Source organism: Lepidochelys kempii, chromosome 10, assembly GCF_965140285.1.
Source record: "Lepidochelys kempii isolate rLepKem1 chromosome 10, rLepKem1.hap1, whole genome shotgun sequence".
Lineage (NCBI taxonomy): Eukaryota > Metazoa > Chordata > Testudines > Cheloniidae > Lepidochelys > Lepidochelys kempii.
In genome coordinates, this window is record NC_136389.1 from 76,296,334 (window position 1) to 76,321,942 (window position 25,609).

At 42.2% G+C, this 25,609-nt stretch overlaps 1 protein-coding gene across 4 annotated transcripts in view; it reads right to left on the minus strand.

Moving 5' to 3' along the window:
• Positions 1–25,609, minus strand: part of IGF1R (insulin like growth factor 1 receptor) — a 309,308-nt gene that overhangs the window by 185,456 nt on the left and 98,243 nt on the right. The gene's annotated exons all lie outside the window — the stretch shown is intronic.

The following is a 25,609-nucleotide window of genomic DNA, read 5'->3' on the forward strand; positions in this document are numbered from 1 at the left end:
CACTTAAACTCCCAGCAGAAGTTCCTAAGGCATCCCCTTTTCTTCTGTGCCGCCCTTATGGAATGCCCTCAACAACGTTCCCCCCATGCCATTATCTTCTCATTTTACAAATTCCTTAGAGACTCACTTCTTGCATGTCGACCACAACAGGTCACTCAACAATGGTATACACTTACATTGTGAGAGTGTGTGTACATTTAACTTACATACATTTCTGCAGAGCCACCAAGATTTACATGTGCCCGCACTGGTACCATGTTGGGGTCATTTCCTCCTCTTGCCTCACCCCTTCTCCTTACTACCATTTTGTTACCCCGACTTGCCAGGTCAGGTCTGCTATCCAACTGAAAGCTGCACAGGGGAGAGATCCTATTTTTTTTAATCTGACCTGGGAAGTGCCGAGCAAACTTCTGGTTGTTGTACAAACAAGTAATAATCCTAGTTTTGTCCCATCCTGTCAGCTCCAGCAAGGATAAATATGTCCAGAGGGCACTCGCTTGCTCTAAGAAACTGAGGGGTCCCCTCCCTTTCATTCCGAATAGCCTCCCCCACCAAAAACCCTGCTCAGACCCACTCAGCTACCACAATTGCAACCCTCTCTACAACCAAGAGGGTAGACACCTTGGTTTCCTCTTCCCATCCAATTAGGGGTCGAGAAAGCTCACGGGATGCTGCCCCACCCCCGCTCATCAGAATCAGCTCAAAGGGCATGGACAGAGCTCGGAACAAATCCCTCTCCAGGAGACAGTCAGCAAAAAACAGAACTGCTGGCCTAGTGGTTAATACGCATTTCATTTAAATGAAATATTGAGAGAGTGAGGGTTTTGACTTCCCGTACAGCTTTAAATCAAGTGCTCTGTATCCCTCCTCTTCCCACACATAGGCAGGGTGGAAACAGACCACCCCTCTCCTCCCCCTTGCGAGGTGCCTCACTGACATGCTCGCTGAGACTAGGTTACAGTGCCTGGAGCAGCTTGAAACAGACCCAGGGCCTCATCAAGGCGGGAGAAAAGAGGCACCAAGTTACCCTCTCTAGTCTCCACTTTGAAAAGCATATATACCCTGTGCCTCCCCGTCGCTTCGCTTATTAGTTGGCTACAAACGCTGCCTTATTTTTTTGTTTTGTTTTGTTTTGTCACCTCCGTCGCATAACTACAAAGAAACCACTTGGCTATAAATCACACCCTGGAATTAAAAAGAAACACACCAATTATTTTTTTAGTCCAGGGCATGCAAACATTGTGTGTGTTCTGTTACAAGTACGTAACACCCTCACTTGGAAACGTACTGTGAGAGAGATTCTTCATCAGTCATCTAAAGCAGAGCTTGCACCTTTGGCTTTCAAGATTAAACAAGCACCCTATTTAGAGCTTCACAAAAATGGTAATTCTGAGAAGATAGAACCACCATTTTACCAATGCTTTTTAATAGATTCTTGCATAAAAAGACAGCCCTTGCAAAAAAAAAAAAAAAGTGGAAGCAAGCCAGAGACTGTACAATAAACAGAGCTCATCGAAACCTCTGCTCTTAAGCACGCAACAAACTGTATTGTAAATAGCATATTAAAATTATTTTAAAGAAATTACAGTTGATCGCCAAATGAACCTCTACAGCACTTTCTAGCGGATATCAAAGCATTTTATAAATATTAGACCACAAAATACCTCTCTAAGGCAGGAATTCTCAATTTTACAGACGGGGCAACAGATGTGACATGCTGTGTAACCTCAAACAATTCAAGTGTCAGGGAGTTAGGAATAGAACCCACAGATCCTCCCCTCCTTCCAGTCCTGTGCATTAACCATCATGTCCTCAAGGATGGTGGACATGACAAGAACAGTCAGAGTGGGTGGGAGACAGCAGAATCCTCCTCAACTGTGGAGGAGAAGATTAAAGGGCAAACACAACATTTCCATGTAATTCTTTGTAAGCTGGCTCTTCCAAGCCTAAAGATTTTGGACCTACAGTATGAAAATCCCCCTTTGATTCGTAGAAATGTTCTCTGCTTCACAGAATTCTATGGAATCGAATCGTACACATGTCCTGGACACAACTGAACTTTAAACTTGACCCTGTATTATCTGGACCAGTTCACCCCCAAACTCAGCAGCTGGTTTTTGTTAATACAAATTCTTTGGGGGCAGCCACTATTATTTCTTTTGTTTGTACAGCATCTAGTACATTGTGGGAGCCACTGGAAACAGAACTTTTTTAGTATATTTGCTTTTATTTTTGGGGTCCTATCAATCCCTTGTTCTGTCTCTTATCCACCAAAATATAGCCCAAAATACGCTATTCTTTTTACATTGTTCAACCTGCACAGGTATCTACATGTCTGCGCACCCCTCTCACCCACTTTCCACCACCCAGCCAGCCTATTAAAGAGACATCTCCGATTGCAGCAGCTGTTGGAGAACACACTGCCACTACTTAGAGCCAGACTCAGATCTGTTTATGGAAGGGGCCAGCAACCAAACAGGAGGCACAGGCTGCTGCTACAGGGCCGCCACTCAAGGAAGATTTGTGCTGGATAATTTGTCATTTTGCCCTTGCAAGACAATGAGACACTATGTCAGGCTGCGATAAGACCTCCATTTGGCCAGATATACTCAGCTGCTTAGCCACATTAAATACCTTATTTCAACAATCCTAGTTCTGCTAGATGCCACTAATGCAAGATTGTGAGGAATTCCTCCTCCTTCCTTAATTGTGGTTAACCATTTTCCTCAGGCAAAACACAATATTGGAGGGCAGTTGATTTGTTTAAAAATACATCTCTCTATCTCTCTCTCTATCTTGCCCAACTGACCTATTAGTATGAACACGAGTATTTTCCAAAACCATATTCAAAGTTAACAAGCACCACTAATGTTGCTATAGTTAAGAATTTCCGTTTTTAACCCTATTTTAAGATGTTTGTTGCTCAGCCACGTGAGGATTTGCTTTGGGCTGGAAGTTGTTTTGCAAAGTCTTGGCCCAAAAGCATTTTTCCACCCAAAATCTTTGGTTTAAATCAGATATGCCATTTTTAAGTTAGAAGAGTGCAAACACAGGAGGGGAGTGTGTGTAAGATGTGTAATGTGTTTTCTGCTTAAATTAGCTGTGAGGTTTTTGTTTTAATGCATATTACAGGCCATTAACTCAACGCAGAATAGTATCCACTCCTAATTTTTAAAAATCAATTAAAAGACAGTGGCTCTTTTAAAGAGATTACCATACCATATGGAGTAAAGACCCTGATTATAAACCATTTTCAGTACTTCGGCACCAATGAGTAAGTGATGGATGCAGAATAAGCCACACATGCCAACTATCATTCCTCTACAAAACATGTTTTTCTTCTTTATCCCTTCCCAAAGCTTTCAATGGCTTTAAAAGGGTGTCCCTACTTTTCCTCTCCAAATGTGTCTTTCAGAAGACAGAAGTATGGTAACTTGCACTGCATTTTTTTAATCTTATGGTGAGGGCTTGGTATACATATGGGAGATATAAACTGTATTTAACATTGCATTTGTTAGAAGCAACAATGACAAGATTTTTTGAACCAAGGAAGGTAGTGAATGGCATTCACTTCAAACTCTATTCTGTACATGACATTATAGTTTTTCTACACAGGATTTCAAATATTTATGCCACTCTTCCTTTAAGATTTCTCTTATCTTGCATTCAAATACCTCCCTTTGTATCAAATTAAGTCAACTTGGCCACTAATGTTTGCTAATGCTGCCTTTTATGTAAAGTGTTTCATTACTTACATTTTAATGATTAAAGTTACAACAATACCATATTATGTACCCCAGGACACAATTTAACAAATTTAATAGAAATGTGTAACCTTTACCTCTTCCATCCAAGAAGCAAAAATAAAGATGCTTCCCATGCATCTATTACACACTGTATAAGCAGTGGCCAAGATTCTTGTAAGTAATGCAAAAACATGGAAAATGGTCAAACTGATCATAAAAGGTATTTTATTCCTGTTAATTCTATTTGCCACAGAAACAATATACACTACTTATCAGTAGGATGAAAAACAGATATGATAAAACCATGAATTTTACACCTTCTCCTCTTATTATTTGTATTATGGTCGCACCTGAGAGCCCTAGTCATGGGCTGTCATAGATGCTGTACAGATAGAACTGTCCCTGCCCCCAAAAGACGTTACCATCTTAGTATAAGACCAGGGACGACAGATGGATACAGATAGAAAGGGGGAATACAAGGAAACAGTGAGACAACATACGTCAGCATGATGGACAGTGGTCTCAGAACAACCTTAGCCTAGCAGCTTTTTTGTAGGCCTCAAGAAAATGAGTCAGTTTTGAGATGAATAATGCACTAGTTTTGTGGATGGTTACGCGGAGCTGCTCCCAAGCATGTAAGGGGCCACAAAGGAAAAAGCATGAACATGCCTGCTGAAAAACTGAAGAAGTGGATGGAGGCTGGGGCATCATGGGCCAATCAGAGGCGAGAGCTGACATACTGATAGTGAATGAGAGGTAGGTAGGGTGGGGGACAGGCTGTGAAGGGCCTTGACAGTAAAGACTAGTAGTTCATATCTGATGTCGTAGGTAGGGAAGGGGGAGCCAGCAGAAGGCTGACGTGGTCAAAGCAACAGACTAAGAAATGGTCTTTGCAGCAGCATTCTGAACTGATATGCGTGAAGCAAAACTGCATTTGTTCACACCAGAGAAAAGGGTGTTGAAGCAACTGAGACACAAGACGACGACAGCTTGGATGAGAGCTTTAGCTGGGGTAGATGGCTAAGAAAGGCCGTATCTTCAAGATGTTATGCAGAAAGTATTAGCAAGATTTAGACATAGCCTAGATGTGAAGACCTAGAGAGAGGTCAGAGTGAAAGAGGAGACCCAGGTTACAGGCCTGAGCAACAGACAAGGTGGCCGAGGTAACAAGAGGGAAGGATTAAGATCTCTGTTTTAACCCTGCTTATAGAACTGATGGCTAAATATCCACAAGGAAATTTAGAGAGACAGGCTGAGATCTCAATTTGGCCTGGAAGACATGGGTAAATCCAAGTCTCATCAGCACAGAGATGGTAGCTGAATGTGTGTCTGTGCATGAGATGTAAAGTGTTAAGATGTAGAGGGAGAAGAGACATCCAAGGACAGTCTCTATGCGCCCTCCACAAAACCAGGAGAAGGCACAGTCATGGTAGTCAAGGAGGACAAAACTTCCAGAAGAGGGGCATAGTCGATGATGTGAAAGAGAAAGAGGATACAATGCTGGTTCCTAGCCTTGTGTAGGAAGAGATCATTACAGACTTTGGTTTTGCATTACAGAGCCATTTCAGTGGACTGCAAGGCACAACAGCCATACTAGAGAGGGTCTAGGGTAGAACAAGAGGAGAGGAACTCCAGACAGCGATTATAGACGGTGCATTCAACAAGCTTAGAGATGACAGGGAGATGGAGCTGTAATTGGAATCAAGACAAGTGGGATCAAGGGTGGTGCCTTTTTTGGTTTTTGTTTTATTAAGATTGGAGAGATAATGCATGTTTGTGCTGTGAGGGGATAAAATTTCCCAAATAGTTTAAAAATATTAGCCAACACGTTTAAACTAACATGCTTTTAACCATTAGTGTAGACACTGATTAAAATCGTCAAAGACATGCAAGCTGGTTGTGATCAACCCCAGGGACCCAAAAGATCTTCCTAACGGGGGAAATTTATAAATTATAAATGTGCTTGCAAATATCTAGACAACCAGTCACATATATTTATACCTATATGCAAAGTCCAGGCCAGCACAGTTTCAACTCTAGACAACGAAAGGTGATTCCTGAAGGAAGGGAAGCAGGAGGGCTTCGTTATTGATTTAGTGATAGGCACCCCACTGCCTCCACATACACACAATCTGATGTTTATCAAGTGAAAAGTTAACAGAGTTCCCAACACAGGCATTCTCTGTTACCACATGGCAAGGTGTTACAAACTCTGCATTTTGAAATTTCAACTTTATAAAGTGTGCATTTAAGCTATTTTGCTTCATCTAATTGCACAATCTATTTAAAAATCTCCACAAAGGTTTATACAAGAAATATTAACACTTTCCTAACCACTTATTTCTGCTTCCAATAAAAGGTGATTCCCCGTTATTGTGTAACTTCCCTGAGGACTGCAGACTTTTATTCAGAAAAATACATCAATTTAAACCTTTTTGGTATTTTCATCAGTCTCAAGACAAGGTTAACTATACCACTCTGACTTCCTGAACAATGAAGAAAACACAGCTCATATCAGACTAACCAACAAAAGTAAGGTTATTCAGACTTTACCAAAACACTGTAACTGTCATGGACAGAGGTGGAAGGGGGGGAGGAGAAGAGGGGGGATTCTTGGACCACTGTCTAGACTGTTGTCAGCTGAAACAATGCGTTTTTAAGGATTTATTGGCAAGTAATGACTCTTGACCTGTGGTGAAACAAAAGTTTCACATGCTATCTTTTTAAAAATTATTATTTTTAACTTCAAAGCTATGGGAACTCAAAAGCCTTAAATATACTGTAGTTGAGAATGCCCCCAACTCCTTAAATCTAGTAGTGACCCTCAGGTCATCACCATAAGCTAGTGAATTTCTATTAATTTTTTCTTCTTTTCCTACTAATATAGAACAAAGTAAACATTTGTGTTGCATATTAACTAATTACAATCTATTTGCCAGTAGCAGTAATATTTTTACAATTAGTTTTAAAACGAATGGAGTATAAAACACTTTCCCAAATGCAATGTAACCCTCTACACCTCTCAAAAAGAGGATAAACCATGTAGATGTCTTATAGAAAAGACCACTACCCAAGACAGAAAAATCAGACATAAGAGAGAAAAACTAAAGTAAATATCTGAAAGGAAATTATGTCATTTCTAAGATGTTCTCTCAAAGAGATAGGCTGATTATTTAATCTGCAATGTAAATTATCAACAGATTTGTTACCGTGTCATATCCTGACCTGGTAGGTTATGTATCTGTGGAAATCATCAAAATTTAAGCTGTCACCCAAAAAAGTTTCTAGCACTTATGGCTGCAAAAAGATAACTTTCCACATACAATCCGAGTAGAAAGCCTACATACAGAGCTGCAGTCCTTCTGCTTCTAAAAGCCAACCTGTAGGTAGCAGTGAAACTCAAGTGATCAGATCAGTTTCACTCTGCTTCAGCTCAGGAACGCTATGATCACTGGCAGGCACTGAAGCTACTGATCGGAGGGAAGAGGTACCAAAAACTCAGCAGCCGGGTGGAATCATGAAGTCCTAGAGACCTCACCTATCCCTGTAGCCTGGAGGCTGAAGGAATTCAAATGGATCAGATAACCTCCTAGTCAGGGGCCGACAGGAAGATCCAGAAACTGCAATCTGTTAAGAATTGCAGCACTCTCCTCTTTCCCCCAACATTTGGAGGGAAGGGGCTTTTCACCTGGGCAGTGCCTCATCTTCCATATCCATCTGTAGTCTTCTGGCTACCAGAAGTTTGGTAAGATTTCCAAGCCCAATTCATGGGTACCTATAGGTAGGGAGTGAGAGACAGAGGGGATAACTTGTGGGGGAAGAGAAGGGGATAACTTGTGGGGGAAGAGAAAGAGTGAGAGAGAGTGAGTGAGAAAGAGGAGAAGCAAGCAAAGGCAGAAACACTATCAAACCAAGAGGGATTGGGCAGAGTGCTTTTTTTCCCCTAGGAGGAGGGCAGAATTTGCAGCAGACATGTTCCTAGAAACTGTGGAGGAAACCAAGAGGATTTCCCTAGGAAACACCCAAATGGCTTTCAGGGAAATATTCAAGGAAGCAATGAAGAGGGTTCCCAAACAGATTTAGTAGCTAAGAAAGGTTCATTAGCTGTGAGAGAATGGAAAAGGAGGGGCAAGGTGCAGTGTTGACACTGCATTGGTGGGCTTGCATTGGAAACCCCTTTCCCGCCAAGAAGCGGCAGAGAACCCATGCCCCGTGGGAGAGTTGCTGTCCCCCTTCAAAGATGCTTAGAAAGCAGGTTTTGGTCTTTCACAGCCATGGATGCCTCTTCAGCAGACTATGCACAAATGCACAAAACAAAACCTTTAACAAGAGAAAAATAACCTTGGGTAGTCTATTACCATAGCACTAGGTACTACTTGTCACAATAGCAGGTAAAATATTTTCCGACAAGAGTGCAGTTTTCTAAGCTGATGTGATGTCTGTAAATCTCCCTTATTTCCCTAACTGAAATTCAAGTCCGTGATTTAGGTTATTTTGTGGCTTATTTGCTGTCTGTAGTGTCTGTCTACTCCTCCACAGAGCTCCAGCACCAGAGACAAAAATACAAAATTCAGATGTAGCTTGTGATTAAAGTCATCAGGTATGCTTCCAAGCCCCAGCAACTGTTAGCTCCCACTGCTGCTCTGACAAATGTGTTGAAATGGCACATTGACACATTTCGGAAAAGCTTTGCAGCCGTTCACATGGTCAGAAAAAGCTCTCTGCCACCGGACGGGAAAACTACCCACTAAGAACATTTTCACATGCACACGCACCTAAATGGAACTGGATGACTACATTCATTCAGACTGGGGGACAGGAGGCGTTATCCAGGCAGATCCTTGCAAGATATTAGGAAGAGCCTATCGAAAAACTCAACTTTCAAAACCTGAGACTGTTGAAGCAAAAAAGTTTCATAAGCTCCTTTATTCAGCATTGAGTGACCCATCTCCACATGATTTGATATTGTTCACATACTGTACATACACTAGCAAACTATTAAAAAGGCCAGTCAGACCAGAACTAAGTCAGGCTATTTGTTTTTCATAGGAGATTTCTTACAGGGTTATGTACAAAATCAACCCCTAGACACAAACATGACATCTGTTTAGCAAACATACTTTTTAACAAACTAGATACTGTCCGTTCTCCCCAAGGTTGGTTTAGGGGGTGTGGGACCTGGGAGGGGATTCACTTCAGATTAAGTTTACCTTCATACAAACAAAAGTGACATTTTGGAGAGACTTGGAGACCCTATGATTCATATTCTATCTGGGTGGTTTAAAGGGCTCTTTAAAAATAAATAGTAATTATAAATGCGCAGGACCTAATGAACAGGGATGTGAAATACAACTCGACACAGCTCATCATGCAAAACAAACAACTAATGGCTGTTCAGAGAACACACTCTCCTTTCATTCCCCATTTCAAGAGCTTAAGTGAAATCATCACAATAACTAATCCAATATGAGTCAAGAGCACGTTTAACAGAGGTATAATTAGCCATAATTCAACAAAAAGTCTTGGTCTGATAAAGGCTAGAAGAAGAGGCAGATCCTTGTAATGTTTTTAAGTGAACAACAATTATAAAAATCGTCCATTCATAAAGACCTCAGGAAGAGCTGTGTGTAGCTCAAAAGCGTGTCTCTTTCACCAACAGAAGAAGCTAGTCCAATAAAAGATACTACCTCACCCATCTTGTCATTCTTAAAACAGAGAGAGAGACGTGTCAGTTTTCGGCAACATTTAATTCAACTTGGGGTTTGCCTAGACCCAGGTGATAAGAAAATATTACTTAATACATTACTTGCAGCCAATTAGTTTATTATTTTGGAAGTCACCTTTAATCACCAACTAACAATAGTTGATATATTTCTGAAATCATAACTAAACTTACAAACTAAGAGAAAAGCATAGCTTTAAATTCAGTCAGGTAAAATTAGAAGACATCAAAGATATACAGATTGGTTGCCCATATACTTATTGGTTGCCCATGAACTTATTATGTTGCTGAATACACACACACTCACTCACACTCCTCCTGTGGGAGGTGGGAGAGGGTCTTAACTTTTAGTGACAGGTTTCAGAGTAGCAGCCGTGTTAGTCTGTATTCGCAAAAAGAAAAGGAGTACTTGTGGCACCTTAGAGACTAACAACATCCGATGAAGTGAGCTGTAGCTCATGAAAGCTTATGCTCAAATAAATTTGTTAGTCTCTAAGGTGCCACAAGTCCTCCTTTTCTTTTAACTTTTAGTATGGCCATAAAGCAAACCAGAATTCTTGAAGAGATGGACAAATCTTAAAAGTCAGCTGGAGCTACTGAGCCAACTAGACTATCAGCAGGAAGTAGTCATTATAGAAATCAGATTTTGTAGAGCAGAAGAGTTTAATAAAATAAACGCAATATGCAAACCACCTGTTGTGCACATTCTTGTAAAACAAGGAAATAAGAATGTTCAAAAATCTACAAAAAGGTTACCAAAGAACTTATGTTACCATTATTGTATTATCAAAATTATACCAGGAGTAATAGTGACTACCATAGTTAAAAGTGATGTAAGAATTACAGGGGAGATTTTCCAAAGCACAAAAATCAGTTAAAAGAAAAGGAGTACTTGTGGCACCTTAGAGACTAACCAATTTATTTGAGCATGAGCTTTCGTGAGCTACGGCTCACTTCATCGGATGCATGCCTTGGAAACTGCAGCAGACTTTATTTATACACAGAGAATATGAAAAAATACCTCCTCCCACCCCACTGTCCTGCTGGTAATAGCTTATCTAAAGTGATCATCAGGTGGGCCATTTCCAGCACAAATCCAGGTTTTCTCACCCTCCACCCCCCACACAAATTCACTCTCCTGCTGGTGATAGCCCATCCAAAGTGACAACTCTTTACACAATGTGCATGATAATAAAGTTGGGCCATTTCCTGAACAAATCCAGGTCCACAACCTGGATTTGTGCAGGAAATGGCCCAACTTCATTATCATGCACATTGTGTAAAGAGTTGTCACTTTGGATGGGCTATCACCAGCAGGAGAGTGAATTTGTGTGTGGGGGGTGGAGGGTGAGAAAACCTGGATTTGTGCTGGAAATGGCCCACCTGATGATCACTTTAGATAAGCTATTACCAGCAGGACAGTGGGGTGGGAGGAGGTATTTTTTCATATTCTCTGTGTATAAATAAAGTCTGCTGCAGTTTCCACGGCATGCATCCGATGAAGTGAGCCGTAGCTCACGAAAGCTCATGCTCAAATAAATTGGTTAGTCTCTAAGGTGCCACAAGTACTCCTTTTCTTTTTGCGAATACAAACTAACACGGCTGTTACTCTGAAAAAAATCAGTTAGGCACTCAACTCCCAGTGAAAGCCAGTGTGCACCTACCTCCCATTTCTGCCATAGAAAATCCCCCCCCGGACATGCTAACTGCTCCTTCCATTTCTTTATAAGTTTTCAAAAGTTGGCAAAATATGCAGTATTTTTTAAAATTCTTATATACTTACAGTACAAAAGTTTGTCTGTCATGATGGTTCAGCATATATTTGGTGACTTTTTTATAACCTCTCTTCTCTCTAAGTTAGCTGCCATGCAACTTCTCTGAAACCCAGCAAGACAGACTTCCTTAGGCAAACATCAGATGAGACATTTATCTGTGAAGTCAACTTAGTTCCAACAAATTTTCACCATCAGTTAAAGTTTTCCTATTTTCTGTTATACAAGAATGTTTTACTATATAACTTTCATGTAAGTGACAAATGGACTACACAGCCTTCAGAATAATAATACACAGCACTGGCATGCATATCTAAAACTGCAAAAGAAGCATGAAGAAAACTGAGAAATACTCGCTCAATAAGGAAGAGAGCTATGGTTATGTGTACAAAATATTCCTGACATGAGTTCTCAGCTATGAAACGGAACATTTTCTTAACATTTTTTGGTACAGAATACATCAATGCTAGCTTTTGTTAATACGGTACATACATGTTTTGAGGGGTTTTTTTTGGGGGGGTATATTAGTGTTTATAATAAAAAACCGAAAAGGAACTGGCCTTTTAATTTACATCCAAATGTATAATGATTTTAAAGAAAAACAAATATCCGCTGCATCCATTTTAACTGCTGAGACAGCTACCCCTGTGTTTTTAGTTCATCTTTCTAAAAACATTAGAAATTAGGGAGACACTCTTCCTTGTTTGTCAGGACAGAAAGCCTCCAAACACCTAATGGTAAATCTCTGATTAAAACATGTTTGAAAAGATGCAATACCCCTTAACTTGTCACGAAAAAAATTTCCTAGTATCCTATGAAACAACACCTACCAAGAAACTTATCTAGATAGAGGATCTGCCAATAAAAATTGGTTAATGTTTTGTATTAAACAGAGTTTCTTACTTCCGTTAGCATCAAATGATGCTACCAATGTTAAAACAAAATGCAAACATCCCATGTTATTCGTCAAACAAATTATTGTGCTCATTTCAGAGGAAACTGGGTGAAATTTAATGGTCTAGATAAACAGGAGATCAGACTATCTAATGATCCCTTCTGGCCTTAAACTCTACGAATCTATGAAAGATTAAACAAGTTATTTAATTTCAGTTGAAATGCTGGCAGTTTTAAATCCTACCTCCAGCTCTGCACACTGATATAATCTACATGCAATAAGAGAGTGAAGTATATGGCATCAACACAATCCAGTTATAAAATGAAAAATCTACATCATCACATTTTGTTAAAAAATAAATGGTTCCTGCCCATGCTCATGGGCATTTTGATGAACCTGGGAGGAGCTGAGTAGGCCTGCTTTTCACTGATAGAAGTCAGGAGGAACTCAGGTTTCAGAGTAACAGCCGTGTTCGTCTGTATTTGCAAAAAGAAAAGGAGTACTTGTGGCACCTTAGAGACTAACCAATTTATTTGAGCATAAGCTTTTTGTGAGCTACAGCTCACTTCATCGGATGCATACTGTGGAAACTGCAGAAGACATTATATACACAGAGACCATGAAACAATACCTCCTCCCACCCCACTCTCCTGCTGGTAATAGCTTATCTAAAGTGATCACTCTCCTTACAATGTGTATGATAATCAAGTTGGGCCATTTCCAGCACAAATCCAGGTTCTCCCCCCCACCCCCCCGGCAAAAAAACCACACACAAACTCACTCTCCTGCTGGTAATAGCTCATCCAAACTGACCACTCTCCTTACAATGTGTAAGATGTGATGACATCATCATCTGGACCCATGGAAAAGAAGCCCTTGAGGAATTCCACCATGATTTCAACAATTTCCATCCCACCATCAACCTCAGCTTGGTCCAGTCCACACAAGAGATACACTTCCTGGACACTACAGTGCTAATAAACAATGGTCACATAAACACCACCCTATACCGGAAACCTACTGACCGCTATTCCTACCTACATGCCTCCAGCTTTCACCCTGACCGCACCACACGATCCATCGTTTACAGCTATTACCAGCAGGAGAGTGGGGTGGGAGGAGGTATTGTTTCATGGTCTCTGTGTATATAATGTCTTCTGCAGTTTCCACAGTAGGCATCCGACGAAGTGAGCTGTAGCTCACGAAAGCTTATGCTCAAATAAATTGGTTAGTCTCTAAGGTGCCACAAGTACTCCTTTTCTTTTTAGGAGGAACTCAGTGGCTTGCACAAAACCCCTGTGAAACAAGAAACAAGTTTTCTGTCCATCCTATCTCCCTACCAGTGCATAACAGGATACGTCTACCTGGCAAAAAGACAAACACTCATCCTAGACACCAACTCAAATTCTGTAAACAGCAATTATGACACTCCCACAGCTTCCCATGCTTGCCTTAAAAGCCAGTGTCCTTTTTACAATACTTTCGTATTGTAGGATCAAGTCCATTCAACACACACACACACACCCCTCTCAGCTGGATGACCCAGGATTCTCAGAACATGGTGCTGCAGTGACACGTCATAAATGCTTTACACTATTATTGATTATGCTTTTATTTTTTACACTGATGCATTACCATACGTAACATGAGTATCTCTCCAGAAAACAGTGTCATCCCCCTGCCACCCAACTCCCTCATTCTGAACCTTTTCCTCCAACAAACCACACATCCTATATGACTCCTGTCTCTATCACCTCACCACAACTATACTCTAATACTTCATATACTGAGGGGGCTCCTTGAAAGCACCCAGTGTATGCTAAAGGTAAACGACATCCGAAGGTGGAAATTCCATAATTACCCTCCAAGATTCTGATATATTGCCCAGTTAGACTAGTTGTCACCGCTGGAGCATGCATGTGGGAAAAGTAAAGATTTAGCAAAGAACAGGGAGGAAGTCAAGAATCTGGGTTCTATTTCAAAGCTTTGCCAATGACTGTGACACCTTGAGCAAGTCACTTAAATCTATCTGCACCTTTATGTTCCCTACTGGATTCTGCTTTAAATAGTTTTAAGATCCTCACTTGATGCGCAAAGTATTATTTTGCCAAAAGGTAAGTACATGCTTTTACAATGGGATACATTTATTACATGTTAACTAAAATTCTCAGTATATTGTAGATTTTTTTTCCTGTTAGATTAAGCTGATTTGTCGTCCACCCTCCATAAGATTCAAATATGCAAAGGACATCAAAATACAGTATTAAATTCTTGTATGGAACTCTTGTGTGCTAAGAATGGCTATTTATAATGAAATTCTTTACCTACGTTACTTGTAGCACATCATTACAGCTAAAACTTGAAATACATTTTGTGCTCTTTTCATTGCTTATACTTTCAGTTGGCCTTTCAGTAAGGCTGGGCAAAAAAAATACACTGGGTCAGTTTCACTTTCCAATTGCAATGCTCTTGCAGGGGAATATGTAAACTGAAAAAGTTTTAAATTAAAAACAATAATGAAAAACATTTCTATACATATTAGGGGGGTTACTACCACTGCTCTGGGGTGGGGGGGAGGTGTATGTTTTGGTTTTGAACCTCACACATCTTGACCAGAAATTCAAGGCAAGGGCAAGCAGTATTTTTCCACCAAAAGGAACCGCCACGATTTCAAAAGCAAACCTCAGAGCTTTCAATTAGAGAAAAATATTACTTAGAAATCAAGTTAAACATGGGGAAATATTAAGCACGGACTCTCTCTCTCTCCCACTTAAATTCTAATTTTTTTTCCCCCAAATTTGGGTTGATAAAGGCAGTAAAGTCACGTGAAAAAAGGAATTTGCTATTTCAGTACCACCAGACTATGCAAATTAGAACTAAATTAAATGTAACTAATTTCATTACAGGCATAATAATCAAATAAGAAACAGAATTAACAAAATTTAAACATCTTTGCTGAACACAGTTTTTTGTTTTGTCTCATTTTTGAACAAGCATCTCCAGTTCTCATTTGTTTTCAAGTTTTTTTTTTGTTTGTTTTTTTTTCCTCAACTGCAGAAAATACTGGAATCCTACAAGGGAAGCGGCTGAGCACAAGCCTGTGATCATGTATGGAAGGCAAAGGTTGCCCTGTACTTTTCCTAGGTTCATCTGATGTTTCAGACAAGGTTCCTTTATTCACTAAATTTGCATGGCGAGACAGCTTCACTCCTGGATTATTTTCTATTTTCAGGTAGCAAAGCTGCTCCTGAACCAACTGCACTATATCACACCTATCTATAGCACATATCAGGTGTCAATTAATTTTAATCCCAAATCCTCCTTCCCCTCCATTATCCCCAAACCAACACCAACTACCTTATTAAAAAGCACAACTCCCTAAAAAAAAGCACAGCTCCCTACTGCAGGTCCCTTCTCTCTGCACATACCAAACAGTTGGACACAGCCGGCATTTGCAGAATAGCCATAAAGGATGCTGTAGTTCCATCTTCACTTTCCCTCTCCCTTCATAGCTAGAAGAGATTTGGCCTCAAGTAGTAATGCCTTTTGTTTACGCAGGATTTACACAAGCTGATGTGAGCCCAAAACTAGACAGAGAGCAGTTAACAGAATTATTGTAGAAGATTATTGTGCTTTTTTTGTTGTTGTTGTTTAAATGTGCCTCCATTTCAAAGCAGCAAGCCACCTATATCAGCCTCACAAAATAATCAACTCCTTTGCAGCTTTTTTTTTTTAAATTGATATGATAGTACTGCTAGCAACAAATATCAATTGAAGCCAAAAGACAACAGCTTGTTTTACTGGTATCAGATTACAGAGTTTGTAATTGAGCCACACAACAAACAAAAGTTCCTTACTCTTCCCACCACCACCCTGTTTCCCACTTCCAACAGTTTTCCCCAACGGAAAATAAAAGGCAGAATAATGTATTTATTTGCCAAGTTAACTGCCAATGTCTACCACTATATACAGAAGACCTGGCTCCATGTTCCTAGCCCATGCTCACAACACAACACAGACAGGATCAAATTAGCAAAAGAGACTTAAGCAATGTAATCAGGCCTCTATCTTCCTCATTTAGATACGCAGTACGTATGCAAAGCCAAAGCCAAAAGTATAAGCTTAGTAAAATATATTCTTAATTTTGGCTACTCTTAAATGAACGTTTTCACAGAAAGTATTTTAATTCTAGTGTCAAAGCTTTTCTATTTTAATTCTAGTGTCAAAGCAGTGTCAAAGAGATTTCTTTTAAGATACACAGTATAGAATATTTGCTTCTCTGTAGTTAAGTGGTGCAAGAGAAATAAGATACACAGTGGAGAAAATCTTGTTTATGGAAGGTTTTATTGTGAAGCAAGTTCAGTAGCTAATTGTGTTATTGACTAGCAATGGAATGTCATTCCTCCTGCATTTCAGCAGTGGTCTGATTTCCAGTATTGATTACGAAGGAGTTGTAAAGTGAGACATCAGCTCTGCATCTCAAGTTCTCACACTCTGAAAAAACATGCAATTTAAACTTCAAGCTTCAGAAACTTTAGTTGGTAATAAAGACTAAACAAGGGGGAAAAGGTAGAAAAGACCATGCACAACAAGAATTTCTGAATTTAGTGCCACACTAAGTTAAAACCTGATCCATGGCAGACGTACCCTGGGATAGTAAAAAGTACAGGTGATTGAAAAAAAAATGGGGAACTCAAACATTTCAAGATTTCCCCCCTCCCACACACTGAAGGAAAATTCAGAAGATTTTGACTAGTTTTAATAATCTTTTATAGTCATAACTTTCATCCCAACAAATCCTAAAATGTTTCGTGAACTGAATACACATCACTGAAATACAGCTACACACTTAGGCTGGAAAGGTACATCATCCGTCTGGCTCTCAGAATGCAGCAAAATAGCAGGAGAAACAAATGTCACCAAGGAAAACAACTGTTCTGTTTTTAAAAAATTCTGTGGGATTTAACATCCACACTGAATAGACAGGTCCCTGGCTTTCAAGGTTTTAACCAAAAGTGAGTACTATATAATATGTATCAATTTACCTACTTCGGCAAGAGAAACCTGTGGCTTCCAAGAGTCTATGTTCCAACCTTATATCTTAAGTACATCTGCTCATCTGAGTTTAAATATATTCTTGATTTTAAAAAAAGTCAGGAAAAACAAAAGAATAAAGAGAAGGTGGGTGAGAAATAGCTTCAGTCTCCAAAAAACACCATGCCCAGCGCTTTCACACACCATACTATACAGATCCTATAATAAAATGAATGAGGGGACCAAGTTATTCACTTGGAGGGGAAAAGAAGTGTATCAAGAGCTAATGGAATCAGCTGGGGACTGCCAGCCCTCCTGCTGAATTTTTTTTTTTTTTTTTTTAAATAAACAGAAAACCTTAGCAACTCTTACACAGTGTCTGCACTAGCTTTTTCCTTAGTTTCCCTACTGGTTTAGCACCTACCAATGGTAGAAGGTCTCCAAGCAGCTGCCAATGTTTTTAAGCACTGTGTCCCATAAACCAGCTAATATCTGAAAGCCTGTTAGCACCTCATCTAGACTACCCTTCCTTCCATTGCTGTGAACAGAATTGTGCCGGGGTAGCAACAGTGGCAAAAAACAAACAGCAACTCTCAAAAACAAAAAAAACAGCTCTTGGGAAAGACGGCATCCCCTACTGCCTCCTGAAAAAGCAAGATCCCAGCTGCCTGGTCCTCACCACGTTCTTCAACCAGTGCAAGCGATTCTGCCGGACTCCCACCTCCTGGAAGAAGGCCATTATGGTACTGGTGTACAAGAAGGGCGAGCGGGATGACCCCAGCGACTGGAGGCCCATCTCCCTCTGCTCCACGATGTATAAGCTCTATGCCAGCTGCCTGACGTCGAGGATCACAGAGTGGTCGGTGAGCAGGGGAGCCATCAGCTACATCCAGAAAGGCTTTATGTCCTGCAAGGGCTGCTGTGAACACAACTTTGTCCTCCAAACCACCATCGAAACGGCCAGAAGGGAGCGGAGGCAGTGAATGGTAGCATGGCTCAACCTGGCTAACACCTTTGGGTCCATGCCCCACCACCACATCTTTGCCATGCTCCAGGAGTTTGGGATGCCAGAGAACTTCCTTCGTGTGATCCGAGAGGTATACGAGGGATGCAGCACCACCAGTCGCTCAGTCGAAGGGGAGACCGCCGAGATCCCGATCAGAGTTAATTTAAGCAGGGCTGTCCCCTCAGCCCCATCATCTTTATCCTCGCCATGGAGCCGTTGCTGCGAGCCATCTCCAATGGCACAGGTGGCTTCAATCTCCATGAGGAGAGCGTGAGCGTCCTGGCTTATGCGGATGACCTGGTCCTGACCGTGGACGACCCAGAGAGCCTCTAAGGTATGCTAGATTCCACCAGTAGAGCTGCCAACTGGATGGGACTGCCGCTTCAATGCAAAGAAGTGCGCAACCCTCCACATCGACAGCAGCAAAAGGGACTCGGTGCAGACAACGGGGTTCCAGATCCAGGGCGAGCCCGTCATCCCCCTGGCAGAGGGGCAGGTGTACCAGCACCTCGGCACACCGACGGGTTTCCGTGTCCGGCAGACACCCCAGGACACCATCCAGGAGATCTTGCAGGACACCGCCAAGATCGACGCCTCCCTGCTAGTACCGTGGCAGAAGATAAACGCCCTGAACACCTTCCTGATCCCCCGCATCTCGTTCGTCCTAAGGGGATCCGCCGTGGCAAAGGTACCCCTCAACAAGGCAGACAAGATTGTCCGGCAGCTGGTGAAGAAGTGGCTGTTCCTTCCCCAGAGAGCCAGCAACGAGCTGGTCTACATCGCCCACAGGCAGAGCGGTGCCAACACCCCCGTCATGGGTGACCTGTGACACATCGCGGTGATCACCCACGCCTTCCACCTGCTGACGTGTCACCTTACGCCAAGGTAAGGAACATCACAGCCAACGCCCTCCATGATGCAACAAGGAAGCGGATCGGCAGAGCCCCCTCCAACCAAGACATCGCCACCTTCCTGAGCCGTTCCCTGGATGGCAAATTCAGATGGGATGGGCGCGACATCACTTCACTGTGGTCCCGCGCTCGCAATGCCACAAGTCACCTGGGGAAACGCATCGGCTGCCACTGGGAGTGCTGCAAGGAGCACCAGGAGCTTTGAGTCCTGGTGCCGCAGATCAGGTCCAACGACAACACCATCGTCACCTTGAGCACCAGGGGCATGCTGGAGAGGACCCTGAAGGCAGCCATCCACTCATTGTACATGGAAACCCTGAAGCGTAAACCGGACCAGGGTAAAGCCTTCACCTGACGAGCAAGTGGAACGCCAGCAACCACTTCCTCGCCGGGGGCGGCTTCACCCATTTCGCCAACTGGCAGTTTATCCACCGTGCTCGGCTCAACTGCGTCCCATTCAACGGAGCCGCCTGCCACGGGAACCGAGACAAGCACTGCAAGAAGCGTTGCAACTCCAACAAGACCCTGCCCCACGTCCTGTGCAGCTGCAAGCCCCACTCCAGAGCCTGGCAGCTGCGCCACAATGGCATCCAGAACCGCCTGGTGAAAGCCATTGCACCACACCTGGGGGAGGTCGCCGTGAACTGCACCATCCCCGGTACTGATAGCCAGTTGCGACCTGACGTGGTAGTCACCAACGAGGCCCAGAAAAAGATCATCCTCATCAACATCACCGTCTCCTTTGAGAACAGGACCCCGGCCTTCTGAGAAACCCGAGCTCGTAAGCTCGAAAAATACACCCCCCTGGCCGACACCCTGAGTGCGAAGGGCTACGAGGTACAGATGGATGCCCTGATTGTCGGAGCCCTGAGCACTTGGGACCCCTGCAATGAGCGTGTGCTGCGGACCTGTGGGATTGGTCGACGCTATGCATGGCTCATGCGGCGCCTCGTGGTCTTGGACACCATCCGATGGTCCAGGAACATCTACATCGAACATATTACAAGCCACTGACAGTACCAGGAGGTGTGAGCCGGTACGACATCGTGCATCAACTATGAGAAAGGGACCGAGACACTTTTTCCATTGGACCAAATAACTGGAAACAAACTCACTAAACATTAAATCTCACCAAATGAGGGTAAATTCATCCTCATCATCGTATCCACTCATTATACTCCACACCTGAACACAGCCATTATATGAACAACAAACATACCCACATATCTCAATGTCTGTACTTTGACCTGTTAACCTTTTACTCCCAATCAGGGAGATTGCAGATTATCCTTACGCCACCCATTCCTAAACCGAACTTCGCACCCCTTGATAATCTGTACCTTCTTCCCTGATGACCAGAAACTTCTAAGCTTAAACTCTGTACGGTTTTCTTTTTATTTCAACATCATCTTAATAAAATTATTAAATTGCCCTGCCCTAGCCAAATCCCCTGCACTTTGGCAGGATCTATTCTATATACTTATTTCTAAAAGAGTGGTGACAAGTCTAGAAATTGGAACATTAGTTCAGATAAAAACATCATCCTGTAGTCTTAAAAAAATAAGTTTGGTTAACTTTTCTTTTTAGGTTTCAGAGTAGCAGCCATGTTAGTCTGTATCCGCAAAAAGAACAGGAGTACTTGTGGCACCTTAGAGGCTAACAAATTTATTTGAGCATAACCTTTTGTGGGCAATAGCCCACTTCATCGGATGCATAGAATGGAACATTAGATAGATCGCTAGATCATGAAATGGTGGAAGTAGCCATACCAACTGTAAGAGGCTAATTAATTAAGATGAGCTATTATCAGTAGGAGAAAAAAACTTCTGTAGTGATAATCAAGATGGCCCATTTAGACAGTTGACAAGAAGGTGTGAGGATACTTAACATGGGGAAATAGATTCTCTGAGACTGGGAGTGGCTCGGTCATTACAGACATTGAATCTTGATTATCACTCCTGCTGATAATAGCTCATCTTCATTAATTAGCCTCTTACAGTTGGAATGGCTACTTCCACCTTTGCATGTTCTCTGTATGTATGTATATATATATATATATCTTATTATATGTTCCATTCTATGCATCCGTTGAAGTGGGCTGTACCCCACAAAAGCTTATGCGCAAATAAATTTGTTAGTGCCACAAGTACTCCCATTCTTTTTAGAACCATTTCCACACACACTGTGCTTCACGCAGGATTAGAGGCTATACAGAACAGTGAGCCTGGTGAATAGAGCACTAGACTGGGACTTGGGAGACCTGGATTATGATCCTGGCTCTGCCACTGGTCTTTTGGGTAACCTTGGGCAAGTCACATCCCATCAGTGCCTCAGTTTCCCCATCTGTAAAATGGGGATAATGATACTGACCTCCTTTGTCAAGCCCTTTCAGCTCTACTGATGAAAAGAGCTAGGTATTACTACTACTAGACAGTAACTCCTCACTTAACTTCCTCCCGCTTAACATTGTTTCAAAGTTACGTCGCTGCTCAGTTAGGGAACGTGCTTGTTTAAAGTTGTGCAAGGCTGCCTTATAACATTATCTGGCTGCCTGTCCACTGCTTGCAAGAGTTTGTGGAAGAGCAGCGACTTGACAAGGGAACACTGCACAAGTTGCTGTTCTCCGCCTCCTCCTCCCTCCCAGTGCTTCCCCCACTGAAAACAGCTGTTTGGTGGTGCTTAGGACTTTCTGGGAGAGAAGGTAACGAGCAGGGAAGCACTGCATCTCCACTCCTCCCCCACCCTCCCAGAAAATCCTAAGCACCGCCAAACAGCTGTTTGGCAGCAGGTAAGCGCTGGAAGGGAGGGAGAAGAGCAGGGAAACGCCGCATCTCCGCTCCTCCCCCTCCCACCCAGAAAGTCCTAAGCGCAAAGCGCTGGGAGGGAGGGGAAGGAGCGAGGAAGCACCGCATCTCCGCTCCTCCCCTTCCCACCCAGAAAGTCCTAAGCACAACCAAACAGCTGTTTGGCAGTGCTTAGGACTTTCTGGGAGGGAGGCAGGGGGGAGAAGGAGCGGGGATGCGGTGTGCTCCAGAGAGGAGGTGGAGTGGGGGTGGGAAAGAGGTGGGCCTGGAGTGGAGCAGGGACAGGAAGAGGCAGGCCTGGAGCAACCCCCAACAAAGTCAGCGCCTGTTCTTCTCCAAGTAAGCTGCCACTGCTGCTGCGAAGGTGCTTCCTAGCAGGCTGTGCCTATGCGGGGTAAGTCAGGGGCACTTCCCAACCACAGTACTGTACTGTATATAATGCCTTTTGTCTGCCCCAAAAAAATTTCCTTGGAACATAACCCCCTGCATTTACATTAAATATTATGGGAAAATCCGATTAGTTTAACATCGTTTCACTTAAAGTTGCATTTTTCAGGAACATAACTACAACGTTAAGTGAGGAGTTACTGTACTTACAGAACATGCTGTGAAAAGAACTTCACAGAAGTTCCAACCAAATTTTTAGACCAAGTGGTATGATAATGTAGACAGGTGGATAGGTATTCAAACCAAAGCTTTTGGGAGGCTTAGTTAGCAGAAGTCTACCCTCTGAATCTACCCACTGGCAAGTTCACTCAACTCTGATGGCAAAACAGATTATTAGTAGAACAGTTTGACAGCGAAAGTTCTCCCCTAATTTTCAATTTAAAATTTTCCTTCCTACAGTTTACAACCATTACCAGGTTGGATATCAGCCCCACATCAGCTAAAGTTAAGGTAATTGAGAATTTAAGAGCTAAATTGCAGGAATTCCTGTTCTGACAACATTCTTCTAGAAGGATTAACCCCCACACCCCCACCCACAAACAATGTCAAGGATCTGACTTCAGAGCTAAAGCTAAAACTCTGTTTTTATTCTACCCCCTATTGTGTTCAAGCACTGTAGCACAAATGGTTTGTAAGACCACCACATTTCAAAGTCCTCAGGTATGTAGAGTAGAAGATAGAGTTTCAGCCTTAATTCTTAACTCCCTTGCATTCAAAGTGGGTCTTTCATTTTTATCTGTGTGTTAGTTTCTTGTGTTCTTTGTTTGGTTATTTGTCTGTTTTTATAAAACCTTGACACTTAAGAAAAAACGTTTTTCTGGGATCTCGTCACTGTACTTTGAAATAAGCTTGGTTTAGATACCTTCCGTTACTGACAAAGGTGCCATTTTTAAAAAAACCTTTAACGTACGATTTTGCGAGAGAGTCATATACATAGTTTTCTGGGTAAAAAAATAATTTTGTCTCACCTAGTGACATTTTCACTCCAAAGGAGATAACTAAAATCAGACTTTATGGGAGATGCAGATCACCATTTTCTTCATTTTGTAAAGTGCAAATATGGGGTCACACCATAACAATTTAGAAGCAGAAGTCTCCAACAAGTGTCTCGGGGCACAATATGGTCCATGGTTAGTAAAAAGTATTGGTTTTAGGGGTTTTGTTTTGTTTTTTTCCATTCCAAATCTACTGGGAGACTCACATCCTCCTGGTCAAACATGGCTTTCATGGAGGCCAAAGTATTACTTGGAAAAATGTAAACTACTTCCAAGAAAGAACCTTCAATCCTTATGAATTCACTTCACCCTCTTCTGGCAACTCCCACTCTCCATGGCAAACAACCACTTGTTTTTCCTCTACAGTACGTAAGGCTCTGCTGCTTCAGGGGGTTTCACTGCTCAAGGCAAAATAGAAAATGCGCACACACCCCACGCAGTCACTCACAAACAGTCATTAAGCTTTTGCTGCCCAAGGCAATTGTCCATCTCACCCATAAGGGTAAGGCTGGCCTAGTTCTCAGAGTAAAGAAGCAGTTCCCCTTAGCTTTTAGCATATGCTATTTCTCACCCACAGAACAGAGTGTATTCAGTAGCAACAGAAAGAGGGTTAAGGAATTTCAAATGAAACTTGTTCTAAGTTTAACTGAAAGTCAGTAAGTGCTCAGCAGTCTGAGTCCTAAATCACCTTTGAAGATGGGACTTAAACACTTTTGAAAATTTCTCCTAAAGCCTTCTATGTACAAAAGCATGGACTCACTCTCTCCCCCCAAGTACACCAGGTACATGGGACACCACAATAAAAAAGGGAAAGAAAACACAACATTGAAAGAGGGATTCCCTCCCCCCAAAGCCAGAGAGTTGACAGCCACATACACCTACAAGATCTCTATCAAGCATTCTTACAACTACAATACCCACCTGCGGAAGTGAAGAAACAGATTGATAGAGACAGAAGAGTTCCCAGAAGTCACCTACTACAGGATAGGCCTAACAAAGAAAATAACAGAACGCCACTAGCCGTCACCTTCAGCCCCCAACTAAGACCCCTTCAATGCATTATTAAGGATCTACAACCTAACCTGAAGGATGACCCAACACTCTCACAAATCTTGGGAGACAGGCCAGTCCTTGCCTACAGACAGCCCCCCAACCTGAAGCAAATACTCACCAACAACCACATACCACACAACAGAACCACTAACCCAGGAACCTATCCTTGCAACAAAGCCCGTTGCCAACTGTGCCCACATATCTATTCAGGGGACACCATCACAGGGCCTAATAACATCAGCCACACTATCAGAGGCTCGTTCACCTGCACATCTACCAATGTGATATATTCCATCATGTGCCAGCAATGCCCCTCTGCCATGTACATTGGTCAAACTGGACAGTCTCTACGTAAAAGAGTAAATGGACACAAATCAGATGTCAAGAATTATAACATTCATAAACCAGTCGGAGAACACTTCAATCTCTCTGGTCACGCGATTACAGACATGAAAGTCGCTATTTTACAACAAAAAAATCTTCAAATCCAGACTCCAGCGAGAAACTGTTGAATTGGAATTCATTTGCAAATTGGATACAATTAACTTAGGCTTGAATAGAGACTGGGAGTGGCTTAGTCATTATGCAAGGTAGCCTATTTCCCCTTGTTTTTTCCCCCCCAGACGTTCTTGTTAAACCCTGGATTTGTGCTGGAAATGGCCCACCTTGATTATCATATAGAATGTAAGGAGAGTGGTCACTTTAGATAAGCTATTACCAGCAGGAGAGTGGGGTAAGAGGAGGTATTTTTTCATGCTGTGTGTGTATATAATAAGATCTTCTAAACTTTCCACAGTATGCATCCGATGAAGTGAGCTGTAGCTCACAAAAGCTTATGCTCAAATAAATTGGTTAGTCTCTAAGGTGCCACAAGTACTCCTTTTCTTTATGCCCTAACAAGTAGTTTTTGTTTTTTTTTTAAAAAAGGTATTTCTGTAAAATTTCAAACTTTGAAGAGGTAGGGGAGAGGAGTTTATCTCACAGATCTTACTTAGCAAACAGAGGTAGCCATTAGAATCAGACCAATTTTCCATTGATAGTTAACCCTCACTACTACATTGTTCAGAGGGAAACAATATCCCTATTGGATGGCAAGTATTTCAGAGAGGTTATTCAATCTGCATGCACTACCCATCTCTGCAAGAACTCTGTCCAGAAGTTGAAACTGACAACTTGAATTTCTTCCCACTCAAATGCAACTATGTAATCTCTGCTCCTAATAAG